The sequence below is a fragment of the Perna viridis genome, chromosome 6, assembly GCF_037379345.1.
Source record: "Perna viridis isolate PV_CMFRI_1.1 ecotype Kerala chromosome 6, ASM3737934v1, whole genome shotgun sequence".
Taxonomy (NCBI): Eukaryota; Metazoa; Mollusca; class Bivalvia; order Mytilida; family Mytilidae; genus Perna; species Perna viridis.
In genome coordinates this window covers 38,920,691-38,934,139 of record NC_142450.1, presented here as the reverse complement: position 1 = coordinate 38,934,139, position 13,449 = coordinate 38,920,691, and the positions used below count along the sequence as shown (strand labels likewise).

Genomic DNA, 13,449 nt, shown 5'->3' with positions numbered 1-13,449 from the left:
TCTTACAAAGTATGAGGAATTTCTACCAAGAACTATATATTTGTATCTAGGTGTACCATCTTTTATGGAAAAACAACGATGTTTAATGTTTTTAGTCGGGATTTTAACTGAGTATGGGGACTAAAACTATACAGAGTTGAAAAATCATAGGTTTTAATGCTATTATATTCAGATAATAGTCTTGAACTGATTGTCTCAAAAAGATCTTTCGAATTTTTCAAGATTCATATTGAATTAATACCACTACGGAAGTAACAAGTGTTGTGGTAGGACTGACAGTTGTGAGTTTAGAAGTTAAAAGTTTTGAAAGAGGTTTGGTGGTACATTTTGCAGATCCAGCTATGAAACGTTGTAAGAATGCATATTCGTTTAAATTCTAGGGAAAACGTCTGTTTTATGTTGGTTTCATGGAATCTTTAATATGCATGATATTAAGCTTTTTACTCTGTTGCACCACAGTGACTATGCTTCTATCTATGCAACCTTTTTCATTTAAATTATTGTTTTCATTTATTACGGTATTTGAATATAACTGGAATCGATTTGGCGAATATGTCAAAGAGACAACTACGGATGATAAATGTCAGCTCACTTCTCATTTGTCGATAAAATTTTCTTAAATAAACTTTTACAATACTATAACTTAATTTTTTGAACCATCAGATTAACAACAATATATCAAATAAAAAAAAACATGACATATAGACATATGTTCATGCACTATTCTTACATCATAATTCAATGTTATGCGTAGGGCAGTTATTGTAATGTCTTATTGAATAACAGCAGTATGTTCAACACTACATGCCCAACAATTCACGATTTCAGCAATGTTATGTAAAACATAATTTATACCTGATCTGATCTAAATAAAGAACAAATCCTTTGATCTCCATTTTCGCTATAAACCTGCTGTCTTTAAATAATCCTACTTTCGGTGACTTGCATTTATACCAAAACTTCATATCTTAACATACATTTTGAGTGCGATGAAAAAGGAAAACTCAATACCAAACTACAGGACAAACGCGGTGACTTATAATTCTATATTGTCAAACTTAACTGAGGTAATATCCCTTCAGCACCTGCGTATAGAATTTTCATATCACAATGAATGAATGAATACTTTATTGCATCAGCAAAAACAATGTTATAGCAAATAACACAATATACATATATGACAGATATGACAGAGAACAAACAATGTGTAGTATAATATAACTCAGTTATATCTAAATATAGTGAAAATATTAAATAAGCTTAAAATAATTTGAGTCCTTAGTTTCCAAGCCGCATTTAGAGACATAGTTTTTTGTTAAACTCCATGTCAAAATGAAATGACATTCATCTTCTATGCAATTCATATAACAGCATTTACAGATTATATCTAGGAGTATTGTCATATCTACCAGTTTCAATACGCAATTTTAAAGTACCACTACGCAATTTGGTCTATAAAACAATATTCTAAATGTAATATAAATAATTTTCAAAAACAAAGTCAATTTTATACGAGCTATAAAAAGATTTACAGTTTACGACCCTGGCATGCAAGTTCTGGTAATATTTACCATTAATACGATTTTTAATAAATTCAATGAAACATTAATGTTATCTTGATCCAACCATATATTGTTCAAACCAATGCTAATAAGTAAATCACGAACTTTATAAGCCCAATTTACTTTGCCACGAGAGGCATCAGTACATAATAAATCGTATACAATTTTAGGTTTCTCATATATTATGCGTAATCAATATTTGATAATTTTATATTTACGTAAAATACACATTGGGAAGTGGCCAAGTTCTCGCCATACAAAAATAATGTTGGTACGTTTCTATCTAATCTAAGAACGTTACGACAAAAACGATTACAAATAATTTCACCATCGTTGGCCCGATGAAATCCCGAAATTTCTGAGGCATAGTTTAAAACAGATCCAACCATACTATCGTGTAATACACACTTCTGCTTCATAGTAATAAAAAACCTACTTGAATGAATTAATCAAAGATGGAAGCGCTCTTAATACTTGTTGTGATATTCTGTTCTGTGTTTCTACAAATTTTTCATTAAAATGCTAAAGCATGCCGAGATAAATCTAAGAGTTCACTGTTACGTTATACTCATACGTTATGCCAGAGCTTGTCGTAACTACGCGGACTTTTTGTAACTTGCTCGTCTTCTTACAACTAGGTTTCTAGAACATGATTATGCAGCTCCAAGATTGAAGTGAGCACAGCATAGATTGTATGGTTGTCAACATTAGCTCGTGGATTGCTATGGTGTATCTATCTGCACCATAAAAACCGATTTTTTCACTGTGTCATAGTTTTCTTAATTTTTCGTCTATCCTTGACGCGACATTTTATAAGCAACTTGGTAGTATTTTCTAGATTAGCAGAGTTTGCTTACCGTACCCGTGCACCTTGTTCATGCTTCCAGTTTTAAGTACAGTCTCCGTTGCTCATTTACTTTTCTTTCTTATTACGTGTTCTTTTGGTTGTTCCGTATTCTTAGTTGTGTTTGTCTGTTTTCCCTGTCTAGTTTTTATCCGTGGAATATATTCTTTTGATTTTTGCATGAATCTTGGTGCCTTTTATTACTCTTCACTTAAGTGTGATTAAGGTTTATATCTGAACTCATGATATCGTCAACCTTTTGCTACACCTTATACCATAAAACTGTTACATCAGAAATCTCTCCATATTTGAGAACCAATCAATTCCAGGAGAATACTTTTCATGACAGTGTAACTTTTTTGTGATAGTATACAATTTTTGATTTTTCTACTTTGTATATCACAGTATATCACATATGACATGACAAGCTAAATTATGCACTGCTTAATCTTATATAATTTTTTTCTATACAAAACAGGAGATTAAAAAAAAAGACAATAAAACAAAAAAAAAAACAAAAAAACAAAAAAAAAACAAAAACAAAAACAAAAAAAAAACAAAAAAAAACGAAACACTGATTTAAACAAGGAGTACTCCTAGTCCTTTTTTATTTAAATGTTAGAATTTCTAGTTAACAAAATTTTGTCGAATTTGGAGGACAGATGTTCCAGTAAAACAATGGAATACATATTGAAACCAATTGTGCATCAGTTTTGACCTAACTGTTCCTGTATTCGTATGAAGTTTCCACAATGGATACTACAGAAACAAGGAAACGAGAAGCCAAGTTTTTCAGTTTCGATATAAAAAAAAATTATACTTATTTCAAGGATTAATTACATGTGATCTCCTCAAATAAACTTGATATTAAAGAGACAGTTTATACATTTTCCTCTGCATCAAACCTACATAATAGACTATACAAAATTTTGCACGATATTTTGCATCACAACTTTATGGTAAATGTGATGGTTTTTACTTTGTGAATATAGATGTACCCTTTTATAGTGGAAATATATCAACATCTCCAGGGTATTGAGTAGATCTTTAACTGTCACATTTGTGGTCTTTAAACGACTTTAAAGCAGTGACAATGAAACTGTCAAATACGTCTCCAAGTTTAGCCTTTCTTGATATCATCACTACAGACGTTTGACGGTCATAATCACCATTTGATTGACCGTAGAGGTGAAGTTTCCAGAAAAGTCAAAGTCCTTATAAAGGTTTCTTATGCGAAATACAGGCATAATTTGGAAGCACTAAGTGTCTGATTTCAGTATGTTTCGGAGCTTCCCATAAAGTTAGGTTTTTTCCTATTTTCACAAAAGCGTTTATCATACGGTCTCCATTAATTATCAAACTTCAGATACATATTCTTTTTTTCGTTTCCAATATACTGTAAGAGTAGGCATTGCTGGCTTAAGCCCAAGGTCGAAATCTAGGTATATACAATTCATGAAACAGCCGACAAGTTGCTTCCAGAAACAGCAGTGTTTCCAAAGTAAACAATGAATAACAAAAAATGGCTTACGGGAATTTCAAAGATTATTTTTTAATAAACTTGGTTGTTATACACTTTTTTTGTATTTCTGATTCGACAGAGTGGAATGCCTTTCTAACTTTACGTTGTAAAATTTATGGAACAAGCGCGTTTTAAAATGTTCAGGAAAAGTTCGAAAGGCAATTATATTTGGAATTTCTGCCAGGAATTTAAACTAGTCTAATATTATCACAAATGAGATAAGATATTATCATGTTTTGCAGGAATGTCAACTTACTGAACTTGACACTTACTTATCAGATACCGGTAACTTACCTGTGTAGCAATATACCATCATCTCCTGCATATGTTGTTTATATTTCACAATTAATTGGCTAGAGCAAGTACTTACTACTCTGATTTCCTTGAACGCCATAGATATATGAGCAACAGACTCGTGAATTAGGGATATGAGGAAATTCGTCTGATAAGGTCTTACTAAATTTATCTTTATATGTCAGTCCTTGGTTGAAAATACTCAGTTTCTTCTAAAATAATGATTAATGATTGTTTTGTAAATTGCATAATTTCAATAGCATGCAATGCTATTTAATCACCACTGGCATATTCAGGCCGTAATGGAAGAGGAAGGATTAACGCGCTGTAAAACCTAGACATAACCCACCATTTGAAATGCCCGTACCAAGTCAGGACCATTGCGATGCAGCTGCTCCGGTGGTGTAATATCTATGTTGCCATATTTATTTTGAACTTGACTTGATTATTGATTGGAATAGTGTTCGATAATTTATTGTTACGCTTATTTGCAATTTTACGGGTGCTATTATAGAAGCAGTGCTTCCTTATTCTACCGGAGCATTTAATATAACCCGTTTGTTGTTGTTTGTTTTGGGAGAAGGGGAGGGAGTTCATATTTTCAAGAATTTCAGTATTTTGCGTGAAGTAAATGTTTTTTTGATTATTTTTGTCACCTGTTACAGTCAAAACGGAAGGAAAATATCTCTTAAAGATGTATTTAAATGACGTTCAAGGTAAAAATAAAAATCAACAGTTGTTTGTTTTCATATTGACATTCTTTGTAACTTATTAACGATATGCAAGGCCTCAAATATTCTTACAGGTGTAAAATCCCAGGTGAGACAGATTTTTACAACAGAAACATAAGTTATCACCTTAAGTACACTGTGTCTAAATGTACGATCAAGCTCAATGGAACTTCTTCTTCAGCCTGTTCAGAATGGGTATACAACCAGTCGCTACTCATAAACAGCGTCATATCAACTGTACGTATAATATATACTACTTTGTCATTGTTGTCCTTGCACTTAAGTAATTAGGAATGAAATTTTGCTCGATAATTTATCTATTGTCTGTAAATACATCATTACATTTATTAATGATATAAGACCAGTTGACCTTAGTCTTTTTGAAGTATGAAGCATGAATTTAAACACTAAAGGGTAAAAAGACCTGAAAATAAGAAAATATTTATATCAAACTCGCGTATCAATTTCTAATATGATTAATTTTGGGGAAACTCTCAAACAGAAAGACGAGAAATTAATAATATTGTTCGTTTTGTGAAAACAATATATCACATTATCTTCAGTTCAATATTGTGTGTCAAGAAAAGGAATGGCGAGAACATTTAGTACAATCATCTCTGCTGGGCTTCTTTGTTGGACATATTGGCAACAATTTCATGTCAGACATGTAGGTAAATTGGGTATTAAGGTTGGTTGGTGCATACTATCAGTATCAATGAAGATGTATTAAAACAACAGCACATAAGTAATCAGAATAATTTATATCTCATTTCTATAAAAAGTGTTGAGATTCTCTTCTTATGTTTCCGTCTTCTGAACGGATTCTGACTTGAAAGCACTTAAACAAAACGTTTCCTGAAAAGTTATTAGAAACATGCATTTTATTTATGATTCTGATTTTTTTCAGACAGCATTTAATCACAAAATTATATAACAATCTATAAAATAAATCCTAGTAAAAGATTTTATAAATATTTATAATGACCTCTTTTCAAATCTTCCTTTGTTATTTTGTATAAAGATATCTAACGTTAATTTTAAGTTTGCAAAATGCATGTTTAATATACGTATGCTGCGAGTCAATCATTGTTTTTGAACAAGATAAAAGTCAATGGTAGCACAATGAAAAAGAAATCTTCATACAATTCATACGGTTAATCAGTTAGGCGTGCACATAATTAAGCTACTAGGTCAGTGTAGGTAGGTTATTCCTACAAAAAATTAATAATAGATGCATATGAAGAATGGTTATGTCCAAAGGACAATTCATTGTCTGAAACACCGATAACGTCTCATACGACAGGCAAAGACATTATTAGTTTGAGGCAATAAAACTTCAAGATAGGATATTTTAAACATATTTAGTAAGATATAATGTAATGAAATGTAGCTGTACGTACTATACCGATATTTTGATTGATAAATTTTGCATAAGGTATATGATTTTTTTAAATTCCACTATAATATAGTAACCGGACAAATCCTCTTTTACATCTTTTAATTGACAAATGATTTCAGTATCAGGTCGAATGGATTGGTATACATGTAAATAATAGATCTACATGTTCTTTCTAAATCATTATTTTGAGTTCTTACATCTTATAGTTATCGGACTAAAAGATTGTTTTACATAAGGATAGTTGAAGAAGAAATCCTTGGTGGGTGAATCCTCTAATTAATTGCTTGGTAGATTGCTTCATAGATGTTCGAAGTTATGGAAATATGAAAGTGCATACTGATACCTATTCAGTCGAAGCAAAGGTTTTTTTTTATGGTTGACCTTGGGCTGAAATTTTCATCGCTGTGGGGTTGTTGTCTCTTTGACATATAATCCATGTTTTTCTTATTATAAATAAGGAAATCATGAAAAGTGTCAAATATGTTTTTTTATTAACGTAGGTACAGAACAGGTATCACCAAACTTTAGAGTAGCAGAACACACAACGTATGGTATGGGGCAGTTCATTCTAGGTTTAGTAGCCTACTTCCTTCGGCACAATCTGACAATGGCCTGTAATTTTCCTTTCATTCTAACGATTTTTCATTGGTTGTGAGTATATCAAAACACACACGGAATATGTTGTAAGGTATTTTCATTTTCACTGTTAACATAAAAGTATTGTCAAATTAGACATTTATTTTTCTAATACTTTATCTAATGAAGGTATGCATCCACTACTGCAATCTATTGTTTGTGCAGAAGGTATCCTTTTGATTGCATCGTATTCTACAACATTAGTATATTTATATGTGATTTATTCTATTTCAGCTTTAATATGAATAATAAAAAAAAAAAAAACATTTTGATTTCTCAATGAACAAAGTAGTAGTATGATGTATCTAATTGTTCACATTTGTAGAAGATCGAGGAAATCAGAATATATCTTTGTACACTTATAAAGTATTAACATAACAACTTGTGGCAATTACTTCTAGCGTTATTCCGGAGTCTCCTAGATGGCTGCTGGCAAAAGGTAGGACTGACGATGCTATTAAGATATTAGAAAAAGCGGCTGAGATGAACAAGGTCAAGATAGATTTTAAATCCGAAAATATACTGATGAAAAAAGAAGAGACGAAACCATTCCTTAAATCTATCAAATCACTTTGTATTTTCTGCTCATTGGTCAGAAGAATGATGATTCTAGCCATATGTTAGTAAGTTATTTCATGAACATAATTTATTTTATTTAATGGAATTGTCTTATTTTTTATCATGATAGTGTTACTGTAACCTGCATATATTTTATACCAAATATAAGATCAGAACTTGAAACTTGAACTAATTGAGTTCTAAATTCTAATGCTGTTCACGAGTTACACCTTAGATCACGTTTACAACATACTGGAATTGTCAATTTCAAACAATTTGCATTTTGTATTCACTTTCTGCAGAAGACGATTGAATACTGATAGACTTCAAGGCTACTGAACTGGCTAATATCTATAAACAGAGCAACAAAATATGCTTTGGAGAAATGTTTTGTACAGAATACCACATTCAGACAATATAATATTCACTAATTCACACAAATGAATACTTTGAACTTAAACATATTATATCTTTCTTTGTGTATATTCTTTACAAGACTTGAAAAAATACTGAAAGGTTTAAGTTTTAAGTTTTGCAGTGAACCTCACCTACTACGGAATACGTTTGAATATAGGAATTCTTGAAGGAAACATCTACATTAACTTCCTTATATCATTTGTAATGGAGCTTTTTGGCACTACTCTACCTTTTCTTATACTAAACAAACTTGGAAGAAAAATAATACACGTGATGTATTTAATTGTAGCCGGTACCGCATGTCTTTGTACCATTTTTACATCATTATATGCATCTAATGGTAAGATACTTATTTGACAACTCTATCAATCATCTGGTGCATTTTACAAATTTAAGATTCACGTTCCATTGGCATGTAAAAGCGTTGAACGATTGCACATTTTTCACGTGGACCGCGATGGTTTACTCACATGTAAAAGCTTTGACCGTAGCTCATTTTCAATAAAGAAGTCTAACGCTTTATGTAAAAAAATGTACGACTGGTCAACGCTTTAAAAGACCGATTAAACGTTAAAAATGAAATATTCAATTCTTATTATGCATTTGTTATGTTTATCTAATTTTATGTCATCTGTATCAAAAAGTCAATGCTTTTGAACATCCTTTGGGTTCCTATTTTATTTATTTTTAGAAATCCAAAACACATCAATAAATAAAATTAGTCTAGTTATTGTGGGTATGGCTCATATAAATGGCTAGAAATGCATTTCATCGATCGTTGTATAAAGCCGATCATCCAACGAGATCAGCGTGTTTCGATGATATGCACAATTAATGCAACTATGAAATTATACCGGAATTTTTAAAGGACACTTTAATCCGAAAGAAACTTAGTATTGAACTGTATATGTTTCCCACACATTTTCGTTTATTCATGTGCCGTTCTCCATTACCTTAATAGTTTTCAATTTTATTCCTTATAATCAATTAACAGAACATTAACATAATTTTCATTTTCTTTCTATCTATTTTAACAAGATTTAAAATGGATGACAGTAGCTCTGGTTATGGTAGGAAAACTAGCAATGACAACTAATTTCTTTGTCATGTACACTTACACAGCAGAGTTATTTCCGACGTTACTTAGATCTGTTGCCATGGGAATATGTAGTACAATTGGAAGAATTGGCATGATGTTATCGGCATACATTGGCGCCATGGTAAATCTTTTCACCATTCAACGAATTAATCAATATTTAATGGTAATAGAGAATTAGAATATCTATTTAGTAGCATCTTTTCCCTCATTTTACAATGAACTAGCTGTGATATTATTTGGACTCTGTGTCATTTTGCAGGGCAAAAACATTGATACAAAATTTGGAAGATCATTACCGCTAATCATCTTGGTTGCTTCGGATTTGCTGCGGGTCTTATTAGTTTAATGCTACCAGAGACAACTTCAAAGCCACTTCCTGAATCTGTCGATGAAGCGGCCTTTCTAGATGATAAATACAAGTAAGTATTGATAAATAATAATTCTAAAATAGCATACGTTAAAACATTAAATTTTATTAGAATAAGTTGTGAAGCTAATGGTACATATTGACATTTTTTGTCCATCCTCTTTTGTAAGAAGATATCATTTAATTTTCAATTTGATTTCTTAAGAAATGATATATTAGAATTGAATATTAATGGAACTGTTTGCTCTTAAAAAATATTTGTCTCGTATCATTTTATCGCTATACTAATTTGTTCTTAGAAATCAAGTTGTCGACTTATAAATATAGAATTACACGTATTACATGTCATCATATGAAACATGACATCAATAAAATCACCTGTGTAACTTGTTCCAATTGTGATTACTTCAACTTATGTTTAAGAAGAAACGTTCTTCACAACACATTTTTCATTCATCCAGAGAGCATCAATGCATTACTCTCAGAATTCCTATGTAAATACAGATTTTTTTTATACAGACCTGAAGATATGGAAACAGAACGGTCTGAAACAACTGTAGGTGCAGTAGTGACTACTAAGATGTGAATCGATTATAGCGGTTGTATGATCCATCATAAATAATATATTTCGTTTTTGTGTGTGTGTGTCGTACTGCCGTTGTGTAGGATTGATTCATTACTCATAATTACAAATAAAGCTTTAAAACAATCTAAGAAATGAACATGAACAGCTAATAGTTTTTGTTAAAATTACTTTATATCTATCTGATACAACAATAAAGAAAATAAAACGAGACACAAATTTCCTGTTTGGTTTGTTGTCGGTAACTTTATTTTTTTTAACACTGGGTCATTTTAAAGATACAATGAAGAGATCTTTGAAATAATATATTATTTATTCAGAAACGGTTTTGTCAAATTATGGAATTGTACAAACCATGTACCTTTTTCGATGATCCTTTCAACAATCTTTAACTTACATTTTGTTAAAAAACAGTACTTGGCAAATATAAGAATCATTTAAAAATATGCAGAGCCACTTGTCAATTGGCTGGGAGGATCCACTGTGCACCCCCAAATCATCAGCTTCATGGTGATTTTCAGGTACCTTTATACCTCCCATTTCCGAATCAATTTCTCGTCATTCTCGGATTTTTTTTCAGTATAGGCCTTTTTTGTACCCCACTGGGTCAAAAAGCCAAGATTTCTTTGATTTGAGCGTCAGTCTTCTTGTGACAACATATGAAAGAAACTAAATACATATAGGTACAAGGTGTTTCAGTATGTAGCCGAATTTCTCAGCTTAACAATGGTACACATGTACCACGAAAATTGCAATGACACATAGGGTTGCAGAGTAAAATGAAAAATATACCCCTATCCCACCGAAAATCCATTAAATTGACATATTTTTCAATATCAAAACCACAAGAGTATTCATGCTTTTTGTAGCGCGCTAGAACTCTAACAAATAGGCATCTGGAGCAGGGTTTTGTTGTTACAAGATTGAAGTCATCACTACAGAAGTTTTATGGTCTTTATCATGAGCTCGTGGATCGTTATGGTGTATCCATCAGCACCATGAGAACTGATTTATTCAACGGATTATAGTTTTCCTTCCCTCTTTTGTCTACCCCGGACTTGACTTTTTTTGAGCAACTCGGCGGGTGTTTCTAGAAAAACAGAGGACGCTTACCCTACCGGAACACCTGGTCCATGCTCCCAGTTTTTAGTGGAGTCCGAGTTGCTCATTTACTTTTGTTACTTTGTATGTATGATTTTAGTTACTTTATGTTCTTTGTTGTGTATGTCTGTTTTCCATGTCTTGTCTTTGTCCCTGGATTACATTCTTTTGATTACCGCTATAATGGTAATATATTTGGTATTTTCTGTTCAGTTTTATTACTATGGATTCATTCTTCTGTTTTTTTTTAATGATTTGTCAGAATTTATCCACAAAAAAAGTGAAAAATTGGATTTTCGATTGCCCTGTAAAAGAGTCGCATGTTCAGGAAAGAATTCTAAAAGATCTTAAAAATAGTACCCCTACACCTAGAAAACTGGTCTTATTATCACACACATTTCTCATTCACAGCATACCGACACTGTTAACCTTGGTTCCCTTGATTATTATTTCAGAATTCAGGCATCCATGATTAAGATAATGGCGTACCAACACATCTGATTGGTTCTGGTGCTTAGATTTTCCTTTTGGGTTTACAATAACTATAAAATTATAAAAAAGGGAATTTTCAGAATTTTAGAATTTCTGTTAAATCACCCGTTATTGCCATTTTTACAGACTTGCTTAGTTTAAAAGAGCATTTGTTTGATACTGTACATTAATATAGTGTCTTGAATATGAGTTTTACATTGTCGGTACGCTGTGAATGAGAATCATGTTTGTCGCTGAGAACAGTTTTCTAGGGGTTGGGGTAATATTTTTCACATTAATAAAAATCTTTCATGAGAAAAAATAGTTTTTGTGGCTTATTGATGTAGAAAATTAAATTATCTATTGAATCATTCCACTCACTCCAAATTTGAGACGTTTTAGTTGAGCAATAACTTGTAGAGTTGAATTAAAGCGACTTTTCATAGGATAATTGATAATCCATTTTTGGGGAGATTTTTGATAAATTCTGACTACGAAAATCGCCACAAGTCATCAAAAGTAGTACTAATTGAATTGTTATAGTACTTATAATACCAAATAAGCCATTACTACAGCATGAATGCACTGTGTGTTTTGAGATTGAGAAATATGTCAATTTAAGCTATTGTTCGATGGGGGTAGGGTCTACTTTCTCCATTTTAATCTAAAACACTAAGTGCTACCGCAACGTTCTTTGTACCATTGTAAAGCTGAGATATTGGGCTACATGTTGATATCATATATGTCAATTTACTTTGTTTTATAGAAGAAAAACTTAGAAAAATACAAAAACACATAAGAGTTGGCTTTTTGTCCAAATGAAATATAAAAAGAAGCCAAAAATACGAAAATGCTTTACTGTACTTTTTGGTGACAGAAAGAATCGTAAATGGGAGGTATTCATATTGGTTGATTAGTTGGGGGATGGGGTGCAAAAAGGAGGGGTGTCAGGTCAGGTACTACACATATCGAAATGCATGACCAAAAACACGAAAAAAGTGAATAGAAACCAAACGATAAACAATATAAACTAGAGAAAAAAAAAAGAAAATTACGTGTCCAAACTGCCGATAAACAATTTGGACAGCATTACAAAAAATAAATAAATAAATAAATAAATAAAACACTTTCAATATGAATTAACACCAATATAAAATCAGGAGTGACACCATGTTCTCCAGAACGGTAAGCATGCTCTTATTTGTTTGCGGTATCAGTCACAATGAAAGTGAGTTAAATTTAGTAAAGGTCAAGGTCGATTTGTTCTCAATCTAATAAGACGTGAAATTATGCTGGTGATAGTCTGTCCCATTTGTGATGTAGAAACTTTATATCATCGATTATACTGAAGATAGCCTGTCCCATCTGTGAAGTAGAAACTTCATATCGATCCACCCTATTTGAATGGCGACCATAAATCTTCTGTAGTGACAATAGATACAAAGGATGTACACAATGACTTAAAGGCTTACTTGGTAGTACAATTAGTCAGTTTTTAAATCATATGCACAGCAATAACAGGTCAACTGCGAAATGTATACTCCATAGGATGGACATATTGATATATTGCCACTAAAATGAATAAGGTTTACAACTGAAAATTCAGTCGTCATGTTGTTATGATTTTCGATTAAAAACGTCAAATTAGAAATTGTAGGTGTAAAGGTAACTAAAAACTATATTTGAGTGTATGAGTAGGGGGATCCATAGGTTATACTACTTTCTGGGTCCTACACTAAGAAGAGTTCATGAGTTTATCTCAGACAAAAAATTAATAGCAGTTCTATATTTAGAATTACAATGACATATTTGTAATGTATTTCACAAGGTAAATTTTCATCCGCGAATTTTAAATGAAAATTTCA

General features: G+C 31.7%; 1 pseudogene across 1 annotated transcript; it reads left to right on the top strand.

Annotated features, from left to right (window-relative positions):
• Nucleotides 1–8,326: 8,326 nt before the first annotated feature.
• LOC148614888 (organic cation transporter protein-like) lies at nucleotides 8,327–10,015 on the top strand (annotated as a pseudogene). Its single transcript, XR_015923920.1, has 3 exons — nucleotides 8,327–9,183; nucleotides 9,322–9,481; nucleotides 9,949–10,015. The product of XR_015923920.1 is annotated as an organic cation transporter protein-like (transcript).
• The last annotated feature ends 3,434 nt before the right edge of the window (nucleotides 10,016–13,449 follow it).